Source organism: Zalophus californianus, chromosome 3 (genome assembly GCF_009762305.2).
Source record: "Zalophus californianus isolate mZalCal1 chromosome 3, mZalCal1.pri.v2, whole genome shotgun sequence".
Lineage (NCBI taxonomy): Eukaryota > Metazoa > Chordata > Mammalia > Carnivora > Otariidae > Zalophus > Zalophus californianus.
The window spans coordinates 26785256-26805626 of record NC_045597.1 but is presented as its reverse complement, the minus strand read 5'-3'; the positions used below and the strand labels follow the sequence as shown (position 1 = coordinate 26805626).

The 20371-nt window shown below is 34.9% G+C and overlaps 1 pseudogene; it reads left to right on the top strand.

Annotated features, from left to right (window-relative positions):
• The first annotated feature begins 896 nt into the window (after nt 1-896).
• LOC113920486 lies at nt 897-19994 on the top strand (annotated as a pseudogene).
• The last annotated feature ends 377 nt before the right edge of the window (nt 19995-20371 follow it).

Sequence of the window (20371 nt, the reverse complement as noted above, 5' to 3'; positions counted from 1 at the left end):
AACTTTTAAAAACCTATGATTAACATATTAAGGACTTTAATGGAAAAAGTGGACAACATGCAAGAAAAGACAGGGTATTGTAAGCAGAGAGATAAGAATTCTAAGGGGGGAAAGATGAAAATAAATGCTAGAGGTATAAAATGAAGCAACAGAAAAGCAGAATGCTCTTTAGTAGACTAGACACAACAGGAGAAGGAATCTGGAGCTTGAGGGTATGACAATAGAAACTTCCCAAACTGAAAAAAAGACTGAAAAAATAACAGAATAGAACACTCCAAAACTGTGGGACAACTACCGTGGTGTAACATGTGTGTAATGGGAATGGTTCGATTGTTACAAATGTACCATTATGATGTGAAATGCCAAGAGTGGGAGTATTGTGTACTGGAGACAGGGAGTAGATGGGAACTCTGTATTTTCTGCTCTATTTTGCTGTGAAACTAAAACGGTTTACTAAAATAAAGTTTATTAATTAAAAAAAAGCACTATGTTACCATGCACCTACCTGAATCTTAGTAATATTTAATGTACTGCATCAGTATGATCATACATACAGCAGACTCCACTTTGGAAGCTTTTAGTCATTGTCCATAAGACCACATCTTTCCCATAATCAAGGGAAGCCTATCAAATGCTTGAGTGCTTTCATTTCTGAGTCCAGTATAGCTTTTATAACTAATATGAATAAAAAGATGAGCACTGTGACCAAAAACCTACCAAATCCTCAGATCATATTTACCTTTAGTTAGATTTAGGACAATATTACAACTATGCATGATTTCCTTTTCTTTTTTCTTTTTTTTGGAAAGGTGATCATAAAGAAATGTATGTTTTTATTACTTTATCAAAACAGTCCTCCAGAATGCTGAAACTCATTCCTTATCATGTTTATCGACATGCGAGTAATTTTATATGAAGGTCAAATATATTGATGTTAAACACAGTGTTTCCAAAAGTTTATGTTCACATAATTAGCCTACCTTTATGAAGAGTTGCAGTCATTCTGTGCTCAGTAAGATACTCTTCTCACCGCTCCATCTGTAAACTTCACACCTGTCCTCCCTTCCCTACCCTCCCCACAACTGGCACATACCTTTCAGGCTTTTATTATGTAGAATTTTTTTTTGTCTCTTGCAAATTAAGAATATTTCTCTGATTCCATTTGCAAAAAAAAAAAAGAAAAACAACAACACTGCATTTCCTGATAATGTTCAGGGGGATGTTATTTGAAAATCTACATAAACACACTATTATACTTCTAAATGTGAACAAAGTATTCACTGTAGCATCAGAAGAATTAAATTCTGGTTCTTTTGAATTCTAACACTTTTAGGTTTATTTTGAATTACTTTTCAATCAGTGACACATAAACCACTAAGCAGTAAAAATGAAATGAAAGAGACCTTTAAAGGTAAGAAAGAAAAGGAAAAATATTCACTAGTTTTATTCCTTTGTGGTTGAGGTAATAGTAATAGCTAGTTTGTTCACTTCATATATAATGCATACAAACCCCAGGAGACTACAGTTAATAGGAAATCTGCATTAGACCTGACCTGCATGTTCAAAGAAGTTGGATTTTTTCCTTCTGAATACTAATTTTAGTAAAGGGAGGAAAAGAAGTTCAGTTTCTTTTTCTTTGAGTTTCTCCCATGCATAGTGACTAGAATCAGATCTTTAACATGTGTCAGTGGCCATATCTAAATAACAAAAATTAATGAATTATTTTGCTATGATTTTTAACCACAGTCTGTAAAAATTAAAGTTGAGTAATACTTTGAAAAATCATGGCAAAGTGCTCTTATTGAAATGCATAGATGTACCATAACCAAACTTCAGTTTTTACTTTGAAGGCTTGTGTACTGGAAAAGCAGCGTCAGCTATATTACCTAACATTTAAATGCATTTACTGATACAATCTTCCAAAAGCTGGGAGCTCTCTCACATGCTTTGAGAATTACAAAAAGCTTCAATATCACACATTACAAGTTAACGTTGCTAGCGTGTATTTTGAAAATAATAAAAAAAGAATTTGCTCACTGAAAAAAAACAAACATTACAAAGAACATATGTAAAGGTAGATAAATAAGAAATAAAGATTTAATTAAAGAAGATTATCTTTAGTTGAAAGCCAAATGCATGGCTTTTGGACCTACTTCTGCCCCCACCATTATGTGGAAGGAGACGATGTTTTTATAACTTACAAAAAATTCCATTTGCATCCCTATAAATGGAGGACTGAAGTCCTGTGTTTCTTCCACACCTAAAATTTAAAAAATTCAACTATGTCTTTTTGTATTTTAAGGAAGTAGAAACTTGCAGGTCAATATGAAGAAATACACACAAATCTTTTAGACTTATATCTTGAAACTTGGTGATTGATTTAATACTAAAATATTATTAAAATGTATTTATTTCTTCCCAACCTTGAATGTTTGTGAGAAGGATGTTACAAAATAGAACTTTATATTGTCAACTTACTGGTAACTGCATTTGCAATATAACACAATTTAAGGAATTATATTGTCCATGGCAACTAAAATTTCATGACAATTTAAGGAAAACCCACTGGTATGTTCTTTTATTATTTCAAAGTAGTAAGAGTTAAATAAATATTGTTTCAGCATGAGATATTTAGTAACTCATTTAACCAAATTTTTGTGAATTATAAATTACAATCTCTTTATTTTAAAAGAAATCTCAATGTAAACTAATTGTAATTTATGGGTAAAAAAAATGTTAGAAAATGAACGAAACTCAGGTCATATAGGTAGAGATATAATCCTAAAATATTTTTCTGAAATATAGCCAAAACAAAAATAAAAAATATTGTGTTGAGCCCTGATTCATTGTATTTCTTTAATATTCTAGCTAGAGTGCATATCTGGAAATAACTCATAACATGGTTAGTGATTCTTACTTTGTATTGTTAAATAGGTTTATGTACTATGCACATCACCCATATTTATTCTTTTTTAGTATATATGCAAATATTTAGACAGAAAGATAGATTTCTTTTTAACGCTAGGTTTTATTTAATTTGAAAATACAGGCATGCATAGGAGAAAATATTTTATCAAGTGCATTAGGCAGGTTACAAACGAAGCTGCCATGACAAGTAGATCATCAAATACACTAACTTAAATAGGAGTTTATTTTCACTCAGGAAAATACTAGAACAAGGTTTTCAGCTTTGAGGGGATGATGGTGGTGCTGCTGTCTTCAAACCCAAACTCCCAAATTTGCTCTAATATCACAATTTACCAGACAGTATGAAAGAAAACTGTAAAATCAAGAACATGTGTCTTTATCTGTAAGGAGATGACCCAGAAATAATCCACACCATTACCATTTACATTTCATTGCCCAAAGTTAATTACTTGACTTCACTAAACTGTTAGAGGACGAAGAATTATTATCTGGAGCTGGATGTTAACGTGTGCACATAAAATTTGGCACCCAAAAATAGGGGAAAATGGATGTGGGGTACAACTAGTACTTCCTGTTATATTTTGCTTCACTAGCCTTTCAGATATTTAAGTGCCCCATTTTTCCTCATGAAGAACAAAACCTGTCCTATCACTAATCCTATTATATTATTAGATCAAGCTTTATTGAAATCTAGGTTATGTACAGTTTACCAGGCTTGATGTGGCAATTTTTTTTTTGTTTTGTTTTTTTGGTTTTCTTTTTTAACCTTACCTCCACCAGACTGGAATACTTAAGATGCATACAAGAGCCAGTGCAAGTGGATTACTGGGATCTCACATAGACTGCTGATGACATGAAAATGACACGACACCGTGAGCAATTTGGTATTATTTAATAAGAAAAGTCATGTGCCTATTCAACGACTTGGCAATTTTACTACTAGGTGTATTTCTTAAAAAAAAAAATGTCAGTGCATTTGCACCAAGGTAAATGTTCAGATATTTTCATATCAAATTTATTTTTAGTAAGAAGGGAAAAGAAGCCATCCAAAGACTTGGAATTTGGCTGAGATGCACTGATATGGCTGTTTCTTTTAAGTTATAATTTGTTCAGAGTGGTTATGATTCTATTTTGATTATTCAGTTTTTATGCACCACTTGTTATCAAATATTTTGAATATTTTCCCAGGAACTGTCCATCAATAGAACAAAGGAGAAATAAATCATGTATATCCTTATAAAATAGTAAAAGACATCACTGAAAACAAATATACAATGACTACATATATCAATTTGGATAGGTCATAGGTGTGTAATATTGGGCCAAATAAATGAAATGCACTGAAGAGAGCACATAGTTTTCTATGAATTGTATAAAGTTCAAGCCAAGAAAATGTTTTATATATATATATATATATATATATATATATAATACATATATATTATTGCAACAGACAAATGCCTAAATTGCAAAGGAAATCAAAGAGATGGTTAATATAAAAAAATCACAACTCTGGTTAGAGGATTTTCAAGGTACTATATAGGTTCAAATTTTCAAGCTGGGCAGTGTGGCCATCAGTATTTGTTTTAAGATAACTTTTTATATTATAAATATATTCTAACTATAATATTTGTGTGTGATACATTTTGTATAATATTTTTGAAAGTGAGAGGATTTCTTGATAAACACAGATTATCTCTCAACACAGCTTTATTACATTTTGAGTTATCTTTATATAGATTAACAATGTGGTTGTTTCTTATTACATCTTATATGTGGATCCTGGTGGTTATCAAGAGATTGCTCTGCTCTTTGGTAAATATCTGACACACTCAACACAAAATCCAGGGAGACTGTGCTGTTAGAATGGACCACAATACCTCTACCCTATGCTCCCTGTTTGCACCTCTGTTCACCCACTGCTGTGATTGCCACGGGGTGAAGAAGGGGAACGAATTATGTGGAGGCACAGAGGTGATTGCTTTCTCATCTTAATTCCCTTCCTGTTTAAAGAGATAAGAACTTGGGATCAGAGCAAAGGTGAGAACCTTGACCACATCTAAATTAGAAATTAAATTTAAAATTATGGCCAAAGCTATAAAACGTAACTGCATTAGAAGTTGTGACTGAAGGAGCACTGTGTGGTCCATTGGATAAGAATGAGAGGTTTTTAAAAAATGAAAAGAATATGAGAGATAGATGAAGGTTAATATGTCCTGATTATTTGCTTCATAAAACATCTGAGAGGAAAACTAGAAAAAAGTAAGTTGTAGTATTGTTTATAAATTTTCTGAATTTTCATGTGTTTTACCAAGATTCCCAGGCTCCTTGAAAATATGATTCCCTCCAGAGAACACAACGTGCAGCACAATATTCTTCTTTGTAAATGTGCATTAGTGATACAAATATAACTTGGGCTAAAATGATCCTTCCTTACTAAAAATAAGGTCCCAGGCTGCCTGGGTGGCTCAGTCGTTAAGCGTCTGCCTTCGGCTCAGGTCATGATCCCGGAGTCCTGGGATCGAGTCCCGCATCAGGCTCCATGCTCCATGGGAAACCTGCTTCCCCTTCTCCTGCTCCCCCTGCTTATGTTCCTGCTCTCGCTGTGTCTCTCTCTGTCAAATAAATAAAATCTTTTAAAAAATAAAAATAAGGTCCCTTATTTCCTCCTCCTCCTCTTCTTTCATTATTACTATCATTGTTATTATTATTAATATTTGACAGTTCTGCTTAATTTTAATACAAAGCAAAAGTGGAACACTATAAAAATCATTCTTTAATGGTGATCAGCCGTAATAAGCTGTACTGAGTCACTCGTATAAAACTATATGTAGTAAGTATGTTAAAGGAGGGCCTTTTCTTCTTTAGCAATGATGAAAGTGATTTCTTTTCCTTATGAATTTTAACACTGGAAATTATTTTATTTGGAAATTTTTAGTGATAAGACTATCCACCTGCCTGACCTTAATAGGTTTTGTTTGTTTCAGTCTATATGTAAGAGCTCAGATATGTTTGTACAGAAAACCAATGCGTAGCTATGCAGGTATCAGCTCACCACTTCTTTAATAACCATTTTAGAAAATATTTTATGGAGAAAAGCACCTTCCTCACTTCTGAAATATAAAGAAAATATTAAATATGTGAAAGTAATTTATTAATGTTCTATATTCAAAGTTTGGTAGACAGAATGATAAAGAAACTAGAGAAAAAGTGTACTTGCCATGAGCAAAAAAATAAAATAAAACAATATCTAAGTTTTATCAGGACATGGACATTTTCCTTAACCTTCTGGTTTAGTTTTTCCACCTGGTTTTTGCTTAGGAAGAATTAGATATGAATGTCAGATTCACACTGTAGTTTATTAAAAGCTTACTGCATATATTATTTTCTTGAACCTGTCCCTACACCACATAAAAGCCCTTCTTTTCTTCAAACGTCTAAATATTTGCCTAAGCCACAAACACGGTCTTTTTTTCTCACTCTATATGGGGATCATGACCTGAGCCGAAGGCAGACGCTTAACGACTGAGCCACCCAGGTGCTCCTGAAATTTTTTTTTTTTTTAAGATTTTTATTTATTTATTTATTTATTTGAGAGAGAGAGAATGAGAGATAGAAAGCACGAGAGGGAAGAGGGTCAGAGGGAGAAGCAGTCTCCCCGCTGAGCAGGGAGCCTGATGCGGGACTCGATCCCCGGACTCCAGGATCATGACCTGAGCCGAAGGCAGTCGCTTAACCAACTGAGCCACCCATACGCCCCTGAAATGTTTTTAAAAAGTTTTTTATCAAGAATAACAACAATGATAAAAACTAAAATAGATTATCACCATATTTTTTCAGATGGCTTTGACACAATTTTTTACCTTAGTTATTGATAATACTAAAAATAATTTGGCAATTATAGATCACTTACTTTAGCATGGAAAATATCTTATTTTTTCCCCTGAACTAGCATAAAACCTTGTATTCGTGTGCAATCCGTATTTGTTGAGTTGCTGATTATGTTAGAAAAGTTTCAAAATTTTATTAACTTTGATTTGCTTTCTAATGATTTTTATTTAATAGTTCTTTTTCTTGCTATATAAGGGAAAATAAACCAAAGAAAAGGTTTAAACTCTATTTCTGACTCAGTTTCTAGTAATGATTTAAGGTCACAAGGATAATTTGCATATTGCTCGGAAATATAGAACACTAATCTCAAGGCTAAATGGTATTACCTAACATTTTACAAAAATTTGATAATTATTAATGTTGAATTTATGTGAGGCCTATAGATCTTTATGCTGCCATTTTATAAATGAGTGACCTGGAGCTTCCTTCCATGATATTCCAAAGGCCACACATGTCAGTGGAATGGAGCCAAGAGGGAATGTTAGACAATTTTGATGACAATCAAAATGCATAGGGTAATATGTCCTAACTGAATCCATTAGCAACATTACCTCAGATCTAATGAATTAAATCTCATTTAACAAGTGAAACTTTTGTAAAAGCAGTTCTTCTTATACTGAGTGGACAGAATTTTCATTTAAGTTCACTGTCCGTATGACAAATTGACCTTAATGAGAGCATCCTGAATAGTATTACATATGTAGAGGTCAAACATAGCATTAAAGAAGAAAATAGCACTATAATATCTGATAGCTCACTGAGCTGTGTGCTCGGCACTAAGTACATATAGCAGGAAAGGGGGAGGTGATATGTGTTCATTTGGCCATCTATTTAACAGTGGAGTAAATAATCCATTCTTAATTATTTGAAGGGCAGTGAAGAATTGTGCCTCTCTTGTTAAGGCAGTTAATCATACTTTGGATTTGTTCTTAAGGGAAGAGTAGTTCCTATCTTTTGAAGTTATAATATAGAGATAATTGCTGCATGTGATTATACCCTCAGCAAATATTTGTTGAGTAAATTAATGGAAAAAGAAAACTAATTTAAGAACAGAGTATAAGTAGCAATATTTAAATCTCTTCCTGTCCTTACCAACTAAAAACAAAGCAGGACAAAACAAAATAACACAAGGTTTTAATTCAGTTTACCTAAACTATAACAATAGTACCGACAACTTTCACAAATTTGTAAAAATTATAAAATAAACCTCATGATGAAATCAAACTGGCCAATTTGATGAAATAGTACGTTTGGAATTTAACCACATTAATTTGAAAACACTGATTACCAAGATAAATAATTAAATTTTATAAAGTCAAAATGAAATATTTAATTAGGCACAGTCTTGGAAAATAAGCTAAAAGAATATAAAGAATAAAAGTAAGCTTTCTTCCCATGTAGCAGGTCTGTATCAATAATCTCATTTAACTATATAAACAATGCTGAAAGAAGAATGTTATTACTCATTTCTGCAAAGGAGGAGACCTCAGGTGAAACTTTGAAGTGAGTCTCTCGATATCACATACTTCCTTTTCTACATTTCATGGTCTTCAAGCCAGCCTCACTAGATGCACTTTGTTCTCTCCAAAACTTCATGGTTTATTTTTGTTGTAGATTTTTATTTTTTTATTTTCTAAGATTATATTTATTTATTTGACAGAGAGATAGAGAAAGAGCACAAGAAGGCAGAGCAGCGGAAAGAGGGAGAGGGAGATGCAGACTCCCCGCTGAGCAGGGAGCCCTACGCAGGGCTCGATCCCCGGACCCTGGGATCATGACCTCAGCCGAAGGTTAACCGACTGAGCCACCCAGGCGCCCCTTTGTAGATTTTTAAGTAGCAAATCCTTCATTCTAAAACAATCATTTCCTATTTCCCCCACCTCTATTCACTTAGTCAATAATTAATTTTTAAGTCCCCATTCTGTGCTAGAAACTGTAATTCTCTCTCACCAGGAATGTCTCAGTTTAGTAGCTCTTAAGTTCAAAAGCATTCTCTGATGTTTCAAATATAAAATGATAGCCTGTCTATACCACGGATTGCCAAAATACAGACTGCAATATCCAGCCCGCTCCCTGTTTGCACAAGCCCTGAGCTAAATATATTTCTTTTACATTTTTAAATGGATGAAAAAGTCAAAAGAAGAATAATTCTTTTTGTGCAAAGTGAACATTATATGAAATTCAAATTTCAGTGTCCATATGTACTGGAACACAACCATACTAACTATTTATTAATAAACTTTTAATAAACATTGGAATATTCCTAGCTGCTCATGTATAGCCATCAAAGACATGTCTAATTTCCTGCCTGACACTAGGGTACCACTTTCACCATCAAGAAGCAATGAAGAAGAGCCTGAGTAATTTCAGGGATTTAAAAAACTCCTATCAATGAAGATCATCATTATAAATGAGGTAGATGAAATGTGTGGTAAATAAAAAATGAGGCTATGAAGAAAAAAGTCAGGGACTTATTAAAGAGTCCAGGTTCATTAAAACAAAGTACATAAACAATATGTAAACTCTTAGAAGATAAAGAGGATATTGCAAGGAAGATATAGTGTGTGTGTGTGTATGTGTTGTTGCAAATAAATCATTTATTTTTGTCATGATTATAGCTCATGATGATACTAATAATGGAATCTACTTGATAAAATTTAACTTAATCATTTTCTTGTATAAATTTTTACATTTAAGTTTTGTTACTTGAGATTAGACTTTATTCTCTTGAAGATAGATCAATTTGAATCATTGTATATTCTAAAATACATAAGCAAAAAACATAACTTAAACAAACATTAAGGTACAATGCTTAGTGAAATAAGTCAATCAGAGAAAGACAAATGCCATATGATTTCACTCTGATGGGGAATTTAAGAAATAAACCAAATGAACAAAGGAAGAGAAAAAAGAGGTAAGGAAAAAACTCTTACAACTCTTACAGATCTTAAATACAGAGACCAAACTGGTGGTTGCCAGATGGGAGGTGGGTGGGGGGCTGGGTGAAATGGGTGAAGGGGATTATCTTATCATGATGAGCACTAAGTAATGTATAGATTGTTGAATCATTATATCGTACACCTGAAACTAATATAACACTTATGTTAATTATACTTGAATTAAAAAAAAACACTAGGAATACTTTCAATTTAATTCCCAAATACTACACTTGTCAAAATACCAGACTTACATATTTTTATATCATCAATTTAAGTATATTCTTTTAATTTTCTGGTTCAGTGTTTTTATAATCATTCTTATACTGTGGAGGTCTCATATATGATAGCTTTTCTATAGGAATATTTAATGATGGAGAGTAGTGAATCCAAATTTTAGTCTGTGACTAGCAGCAGAATTTTAACTACTTCAATTCCCAATATCCAGTAGCTTATGTGTAATCCCTGATTATATCTCCAGGTTTTCAATATTCCTCCCTTCAAAAGACCTTGATCATAGTAATTTCCAAATTCTGCTTACAAGGTGAGATTTCTTATTTTAATTTAATACTTTAGAAGTCATCTATAATTCAGAATAATGCATGACTGATTAAATAAATAAATCTAAATAACTTATTGTTATATTAGGTAAAAATCAAAATATATTCAACTGGTTCAATTATATTATTAAATGTAGCAGCCTATTGTTGGATTCAAATCTATGAAACTGAATGGTTTTGAAGCTTAAATAAGGTCAAATATCCTGTTTTTGAATAATTTTAAAATTAATATATTTTTTCTGATTAGGAGATTTTTTGGAAAAGAGGACCAAAAAATGTGCCCTCAGCTGAAATACAGGTCATTGGATAGTATCCACATTTTTACTATGTGTTGATTACATTATATCTTCCTTTCAAAATATCTTCCTGCTGTTTCTATGGAGATGGTTTAATCTGTATTGAACTGAATAGAGGATGATTAGTGTGCCCAGCATGATAAAAGCAGACCCTATCTTCTTGCTTAGCTCTAATTGATTAGATTGGGTCTGGTTAGAATTTTCCCTTAGTGTTAGGATATTTCCTGACTTTAGAGCATGGTCCTTACTATTGAAACATAGGCTTTCTGGAGTCACAAATGAATGTCTAAGGTGTTCAGTGATGTTTCCACTCAGGACAGACAAACTCCAGCATGTTGAAGGAATGCATAACTACTTATATTCCCATTTTGCTTTAAACATCACAGTGGTTACGCCCATCAAGACCTTAAACTTCTCATCCTTCACTTGCCCAGACCAACTCTTGGTCAAACACATACAGGAAATTCTCATGAAGACTTCTGGGCCAAATTTTGGAAGAGCCTCCTATTTTCCAGTAACATATTTTGCAAATTACAACTGCTTTTGAAAACTGAACTCCAATTGTTGTGTCCTCAGCTCAGAAAAACTACCTCTATCTCTGCTTGACTTACATTCTTTGGCCACAGTTCTGAGTACATTAATGTTGAAAGCCAGACTGAAGGTAAGGCTCTCCTTATTTGTCTCCCTTCTATCAAGTTTCAGAGTTATACACTACCTGTTTTCCTATGTCTAAAAAAGATTTGCCTTACATATTTGTTCCAGTTTTCTAGTTGTTTACCGTGTTAGAGTAAGTCCAGCACCAGTGCCTCCAAGATGTTCTGAGGCAAAATTGTCATTAACTAAAATGTTATCCTACTTTATAGCTTTAAGCCTTAACAATTCCGTTGTGTAGTCTTCATTTTAATATTTCAATCCCAAAGTTGATATCAAAGAAGTTTTGATTTCATCTTATCCTAAAATGATGAAGGAATAGATCTAAAAATCAATACCTAAAAGCAAACGCTGTTCAGCATGACTCCTACATTTGCTTTTTTGAATGAGACTTATTGACAATGACATTACAGGGGAAGTCCCGACTCATAGGAATCTGTTCTTACCCCCTACTGCCAATTTCTCTGAATGTTTGAAATAAAGCATTTCATTTAAACCAGTAATACTCACCTGCACCATTTTCAGAATTATTCTTGTTCATAGTACTACTAATAATGATTTAACTATTCAAAGCATGTGTCTTAGTATGCATCTTACCTTTTCCTGCCACATTGCTCCTTTGTCTTGGATTCTTTGTCAGTAACCAAAATGAAGAAAGATGGCAGAGATTAGATAGTTGTAATAGGTTCTCCCCAATTTATAAAGATCATTTTGAACTCAAAAAACACATCATAAAACCTTTGTGGCTTTTCAGATTTAGCTTAAAATGAAATAACAGCACCTTGTGCTCCCCCTTCTCTTTCTCTCTTTCCCCATTCCCCCCCTATAGACTCACACAGTATAGCTATTAATAAATAATTGTAAAATTATTCATAGCTTGAAAACTAAAATGGAATTGCATTCTTTTTTAAAAGTTCTTAGTAAATATATAAAATAAAATAAGATATCACAAAATGTAATGTATTATATACCTTAGAAAGACTATAACAGATTGTTCTTTCTATGTAAATTTGTGTGTGATACATGCAAAAAAGTTTTTAATGACAATTTCAATTGTTCACATTCTGCAAATTTTCATATGGTACTTTGTGTTCCCTAGCAATAAATTGCTTCTCAAGTAATTGAAGTTATTTATATACAATGTTTTCATAAGCAGTGACTTCATTATTCTTGATTCATTTGGGAAGATCAGAAATGTGCACTATGACGACAGGTAGAAACAAAATAAGGCTAGAATGAATTATATCAAACATCAACCTCATATTAACATGTTTTATCTATACTTCAACTTAATCAAATTACTATTGTAAATAATTCACAGTGTAGTAATTTAACAGCTTATAAATCTTTTTCAAAAAAGATATGACATCTAAGTCTTTTGTGCATCTGTAAAACAACTTGTTGGACTATTACAAATCTAAGTGACAACATATAATTTAGTATTCCGATCACAACATACATATTTTGGGTATTGTTTTCCTAATAAAGTTGAGATAAAATTGAATAAAACCTCATATTCATTATCAGTGTGAAAGAGCCCACAAATCAAATTCTTCCAAAACACATGGTCTCCATGGTTGCTTGACTATTTTCTTCCTGTCACAGAACAAATGGAAATTGATTCATTTTGTTACACTGGATGCCTGGAAGTAAATACATGTCTATGACATTTTAGAAGTGGCTTTCTCTCTGTAAGTGTGAAATTCCCAGTGATTTAAAGGTAAAAATATAATCTTATTATTTTTCATTATCTAGTTCCCTTAAAGTTGATTTATCCTCATATTTTAAATATATTTTATTGCAAATTTTGTACCAATAGATATGGATTTGAATTATATATGATTTAAAAATAAAAGTTAAATTTTGGCTGCTGAAGAAGATTATTAAGAGGCACCTGGGTGGTTCAGTTGGTTAAGTGTCCAACTCTTAATTTCGGCTCAGATCATGATCTCTGCAGTGTGCAGGATGCTTTGGAATATTAAAGGCAGGATAGATCATATACTATTTATTTGGTAATGATTTTTCCATAAAACTTATGGAGAAGCAGACCTTGAAACACAACTGATAAATGATGTTTAAGATTTAAAAAAGAATGATATGCTCTATACTTTCACTTACTCATAATGAAAATAATCAAAATAATAAAAGCAAAAAATAAAATATAAAATAATAATTAATTAAAAAATAAAAAGGAGCCAGATATTGATAAAAGAAATATTGCTAAAATTGATCCTAAAATTTTTGTTGAATATGTAGACCATGCAAATTCTTATGAACATGATGTTAAAATATTTATAAAATTATGTTAAGAAACACTGAATTGGTTAAACATTTGGTTTCAAATTTCAAATAAATTTTTTTGGTGATAAAATGGCTTTAAAACAATATAAAGAGAATTCATTAAATGAAAATAGAGTTAAAAATGACACATATTCTTGTCCTTAATAATCTAAGACTAAACACAGTGATGGTGCCATCACAAGGTCAAGTGATCACAGAAATTGGTTGTGTGTAGTCCTTCAATTCCTCAAAACAATTACATGAAAAAGACAATCTGATTAAACTCTGGTGTTTCTGAAATCCCTCTCTTACCTCTTAATCAAAACAGGTAAACTCACATACATTCGCACACCTCCACCCACACAAACACATAATTTGTCTCACACAGTATGTGCTGCTGCCCATAACTGGAAAACTTCAAGAGTGATTCAAAGGTCCATGAATCCCCCCTGGCTACTTGATGCATCTCTTCACTACTGAATTAAGGTGATGACTTACAGTTTATTTGAAGGTCAACTGTACTTGTGTTTGAATTCCTTGAAATTTCTCTGACCTTTATTCTACAACCCTTTTGGCTTTGCCTGAGTTAAGAGTAATTAACTTTTTCCCCAAATGCCTGAATAAGACATGAAGACAAAATAAAAAAATCAAATAAAATATTGTAACAAGAAAAAAAAAGTACTAGTTAAATTTCTGGTTAAACATAGTGGCGTGAATTTTTTCCCTAGAAGCACCAGTTAGTTAATGGTAAAAAAGTAAAGAAATAAACTGGTATAAGCCCATCAAGACAAAGAGAATAGGAAAACAGACTCATATTTCCCCAAAGAATTCAAAAAATTTTTAAGAAAAATATAGATGGAGGGGAGGGTCCCTTGCTTACTAGAAGTAAACTATAAACTAAATACTTGGAATATAATGTTGGGGGAAAAAATGACTTCTCCCTTGAGTCTCTTAAAGTCTCAAGATCTGGAAGAACCAGCACCAAGAGAGGTGATAATTAAATTTAGAACAAAAATCGGGAAGATGGATTGAAAGTACGTATATGGAGTATTTGTATCCTCAGATACCTTCCTTCAACCTGCAGAGTCAGGTCACCACTCTTCTAAGAAAAGACTAACAAAAGTTATTCTCAGGGCACCTGAGTGGCTCAGGCGTTAAGCGTCTGCCTTCAAGCTCAGGTCATGATCCCAGCGTCCTGGGATCGAGCCCCGCATCGGGCTCCCTGCTCTGAGGGAAGCCTGCTTCTCCCTCTCCTACTCCCCCTGCTTGTGTTCCCTCTCTCGCTGTGTCTTTCTCTGTCAAATAAATAAAATCTTTAAATAAAAAAAAATAAAAGTTATTCTCAGAAGAAAGTTACTGGAGAGGCTTCAGACCCGTGGACAATGAGGCTCTCAGAGAATGGCACTCTTGTGGCAGCAGGGAGCAATGAGGGTGGGGTTATGTGACTGTCTAAACCATGGGACATCTGGGTTCCTTCTCTGTTGCCGTCAGCAGAACCTAGATAATGAGCACCATCAGCCCGGAAAGGAGCAAAAATTAATAATGTCAATGTAAACAGTCTATATGAAACAATTCTCTTGGGTTAGGTGCATGGATTTCCAAATCTGAAAACTGAGACATTTTACTGTTGATGACAATCTCAAAATAACAAAAATGTACTAGGTGGGCGCCTGGGTGGCTCAGATGTTTAAACGTCTGCTTTCGGCTCAGGTCATGATCCCAGGGTCCTGGGATGCAGCCCCACGGGGGGCTCCCGGCTCCGTGGGGAGCCTGCTTCTTCCTCTCCCTCTGCCTCTCCCCCTGTTCATGCTCTCTCTCTCTCTCTCTGTATCTCTGTGTCTCAGATGAATAAATAAAACCTTTAAAAAAAAGTACTAGGAAAGAAAGCAACATGCAAAGTTTTTGAGTCTGTCACAAACAAAAACAGAACGGAGAAGAGGCTCCGTTGCTTACCTGAAGAGGAGAAATTCAACATTATTTCAAAGAACATAAAATCAATATCATATATCTGTATCAGTTTCACAGTCCTCAAAATGTAATTATTAACATTTAAAAATAACTCTTTGCCTTTCTATATTCACTCAAATTTTAGAAGCAGTGTATTTTGTAATGATGAATAAGTAAATTCATTTTATTCAATGACAATGGAGGTTACAGAGATAATAGGGTTTTGATAAAGATTTTTTAATTGGTTTTCTAACCAGAATAAGAAAGTCGTAGGCTATCTCTAGACATTAATGAATAATCAATTATAATTCTTTAAAAGTAGTCTGATTCATCTGTTAGTTCACAGAGTATCAAAACAATTGTTTTCCATATCGATTCACATTGTTTCAGTGCAAAGTAGTAGAATAATTCATTGACTAGTGTGAAAAATAGTATATTTAATATTGTGGTGGACTGAATAATGGCCCCAATCTATAAAAGTAGCAAAACGTTGCATTTCAATAAACTTAGGACTCAGCAGTACTGACCAAAAGTTAAAAATCTGTGTGTGTATGTGTGTGTTGGCAGAGTGAAAAAATAGCCAAAATTTAAAATATTTTAAGGAAAAACAAAATACACTGAAATATTATTGGATTTTGCCACTGCGGTATGTACTGGGGGACACCAGTAAATGAGAAGAAGAACAGGAGTGTACGAATAGCTCAGAATATGACTTAACATATGACTTACTATTACACAATGTGCCATAATAGAGATAGAAAAATCATTCTTTTTTTTTTAAAGATTTTACTTATTTATTCATGAGAGACGGGGAGAGAGAGAAGCAGAGGGAGAAGCAGTCTCCCAAGGAGCAGGGAGCCCGATGCTGGACTCGATCCCAGGACCCTGGGATCATGACCTGAGCCGAAGGCAGACGCTTAACCATCTGAGCCACCCAGGCGCCCAAGATAGAAAATCATTCTTATGGAAGAAGAACTGAATAGAAAATCATTTGATTAGGAAGAAGCAGTCTAGAAAACTCAGAGAAATTGACGCTACTGTGGCTGTTATAATGATGTCAGAGAAATAATCTGGGGATTAAATGAAAAAAAAATATATATGGCAAGTCCTGAGCATTCTTGGTAATCTGATATAATACGAATATAAATTGAAAGAAATGGATCTGTTCTTCTAGGGAAGAAAAAGAGAAGTAATTTGAAGACAGATTGCAAAAAACTATGAACACTACGATAAGTAATAGTAAATATAAGGGAAGTGCTGTTCTTTATTTTTATTTGTTTTATTTATGCATTTCTGGCTATTTAACTGAAGTAAATAAATGAGTAGTTCCTCTGTGTCATTTAACATATGAACAGTCCTCACTTGAGATTATAAAATTGATGGTGTGAGCTTAAACCAAGCAAAGCTATTTTAAACTTCAGTGGGAAGAATTACAATAGTTCCATGACCTTTAAAAACCTTTATCAAAATATTAAAAACTCTCTTATTGTTTATACATTTAGTTATACATTTACAGGGAATGAAGAAAGACTAAAACTAATATTTACTTAGAACACGCTGTATTAAAATGTTCAAAACACTGACAACTGAAGTGTTCTGTTTCTTTGGGAAAAAAAAAAAAAAAAAACCTCCTAAAAGGTAGATTGAATGGTGTTTGTTTCCCCATCTCTGTTTTGATACTTATGATATGGAACAATGAATGCCTTATTGAATTGTCATCCTTCCTTCTAAGTTTGGGTCAGCTTTCGATGTTTTATCTTTTGTGCCTTCAGTGTTGTGAAACACTTCCAAGAATTCTATCAACATGAAATTTACTCTCTAGTATTACTTCCTCTGGGATATTTCATCACAACCACCTTCCTCATTTATGCTAAGTTCACCTTTGCTAATGTCCTCTGGCTCCATATCTCAAGTCTCCCAGAGGGCAGTACCCACATTCCCATGCTCACCTACCTTCCGATCACACCGTTTTATTCCTATTTTTAGTATATGTGCTGCCGAAGCACAGTTTTATTCCTGAGGATATCACTTCTCTTTCTTTGCTGCACCATCATCTTTACTGGTCTAATCTCTCTTTTGATTATCCATTTTTGTAAAATGTCCCTGGGAGACAAGGTGGCGATACAGATACATGCTTTTCTGTTTTTATGTGAATTGAATAACAGATGTGCAGTGACCAATATCTGACAGAGTCTGAAACAAGTCATGTGATTTGTCACTGATCATGATGTGCATCTATTATTCATGTAACAATTTGTGGATGGAGGAGCTAGCACATGTTTCTACATTATGTAATTACTCACAGTTGATATATCCAAGTAATTTTAAATTGAACACATTATTAGGAAATTGGTGTTACTTTTAGTAAACTGTAATAACTAAAATTCAGGCATATCAGAGCCCTGCCTATATGCTAAAATAGCAATAAGATCATTGAAATATTAAATAAATGTAAAGTATAGTAAAATTCAAGGATCAGTAGTAGTAATGATAATAATCATTATTAAAGGTGTGATCTGAAATACAACACAATCTGATTTTATTAAACAAACTGATAGAAAAACAAGAAAATGGGGGCGCCTAGGTGGCTCCGTCGGTCAAGCAGCTGCCTTCAGCTCAGGTCATGGTCTCAGGGTCCTGGGATTGACATCGAACGGCCCCACATCGAACTGCTTGCTCAGCAGGGACCCTGCTTCCCCCCTGCCTGCGGTCCTCCCCAACCCCCCGCGTGTGCGCCCTCTCTCGTCCGCGAGCGCACACACACTTGCTCGGTGTCAAATAAATAAATAAAATCTTAAAAACAAAACAAAACGAAACATGAAAATGGTCACCTTGGCGTATACCCAGAAGAATGTTAGATTTGAACTCCTAAAGCTGGGAGTGTTAGGATTACGCTGCACCCTTTCTCTCTCTGGACTGGGATGGTTGGCTCATTAGAAACTCTGGCCTGTGTATTCTCACTTTGCCCAGAGTACCGTGAACTGACAACAGAGTTACCCTTTTCAGACCACCACTCCGCTTTTTGCTAGTCTCCATGTTTCCTCTGAACGGGCCAGGCATTCTTAAACCCAGCTTCAGATCTCATCCACCCCTCCTTCTCCAGCTTATAACTCATCCATGACTCCCCATCACCTGGAGATCCAGAAGACCAAATTCTTTCTTCAACCATCAGCTGGCCCCTGGTTCCCTCTCATCCCTCCCCCTGTTTGTTCCAGCCCTTTCAAGAGTATGGCTTATTTCCTGGATTTGCCCATCTCCATGCTTTTTGAGGTTTCCTCTGTGTGGAGCACTTTTTCTTTGTGGCCCTCCCCCTACGGCATCCCAGAGCAGGAGGCCAATTCCCTTGTTCCATCCCAGACCTCCTTGATCTTGTGGAGATCAGCACCCATGCCATGTTTGGCCGGATGTCCAGAAACCTAGGAAGATACTGTTTTCTTCGGTTGACTTGGATAGTTCATTCACTTCCCAGTGCTGGGAATTAACACTGGCACACAATATTTCCATCTTCAGGGAGGGTAGGGCATGAGCAACCCACCTCCACCCCTAGACAAGATGCTACTTCCTCCTGCTCCCTCTCCCCCAACAGTGCTGTCCACCCCCATCATCCCTACAGATCTGGGAGATCCCTCAGAAGTGCTGAGAGAGGCTGGCCCATGAGACCCCTCCTGCCAGAGAGCCTCCTGAGATACAGAAGTGATAGGGAAGCTCATGCTGAGAGGCAAAGAATTGCAAGTCCTATGTTTCTTCTTCCCGTTAAGCACTGAAAATTTTACCTACAAACCTAACAAATTCATTATAATACCTAGCAGACATCTTCCTCAGCTCCCCCATCAAAACCTTAGCTCCTACTCTCCTAGGTGAAGAAGGTCAGCGAAGCCACTCTGCACTCGGTTCATTCAAACACAGGGACTCCCAGGGTCCGAACCACAGTAAATCCACTAAAAGAAGAAATATTTTACTGTCATTTTGGCAGCCAGAACCAGGTCACAACCCTACTACTGGAGGAAGACCTTGTACTACCACCTGAAGCTGAGTGAAGGCCCCATAGTCGCCAAAGACTGCTTCAAAACAAGAAAAACCTGCCTGCAGAAATTTACTCAATTGACAAGATCAAGTCGCGGCAACTGGACCAATCCCAGAGCTTCGAAATTACCTGCTATGTCACGTGGAGTCCTTGCCCCACCTGTGCCTGAGAACTGGTTGCCTTTGTCAAAGGTGGCCCCCACCTCAGCCTTCAGAAATTCGTCTCCCACCTGTACTTCCATGGTGTTGGAAATAGCAGCAGGGGCTGAGACATATGCAGACAGCCGGGATCCCGGTGGCTGTTTTGATCTGCTTGGAGTTCAAGGACTGTTGGGGGAAGTTTGTGGATGCCCAGGACAGACTTTTCCAGCCCTAGGACAGCAGGGAGCACTATGGTAAAAGCATAAAACTGATGGCTCAGGAAGATCCTGATGTCCCTGAATGATTTAGGGAATGACTTCGGAAATCTGAAACTTGGATGACCATCAACCCCTCCACCCCATCACTGGTTAAGAAGCAACTCAAGAGGGCTGTTCTGAGAGCATCTCAATGCTTCATAAACTGCTGACTCTTAGGAGAAAGTTCTGAGCGCCACAGGTGCACCTGACCCTTGCCCGGGTCCAGGAAACCTTTCTTCCTCCTTCATTCTTTTGCTTTCTTTTTTCAGTGGATAGGTATTTTTATAATTGAAAAAATAGAGATAAGTTTTATGTCTGTAAAAAAACAACAAAAGAATTAAGATAAAGCAAATTGTTCAAAATTCATATATGTAATTTTTTAAGATCTATGACAGATGACTGCAACGTGAAGGGAATCACTAGGCATGAACTCCCACCCTACAATGGCAAGAAAGTTACAT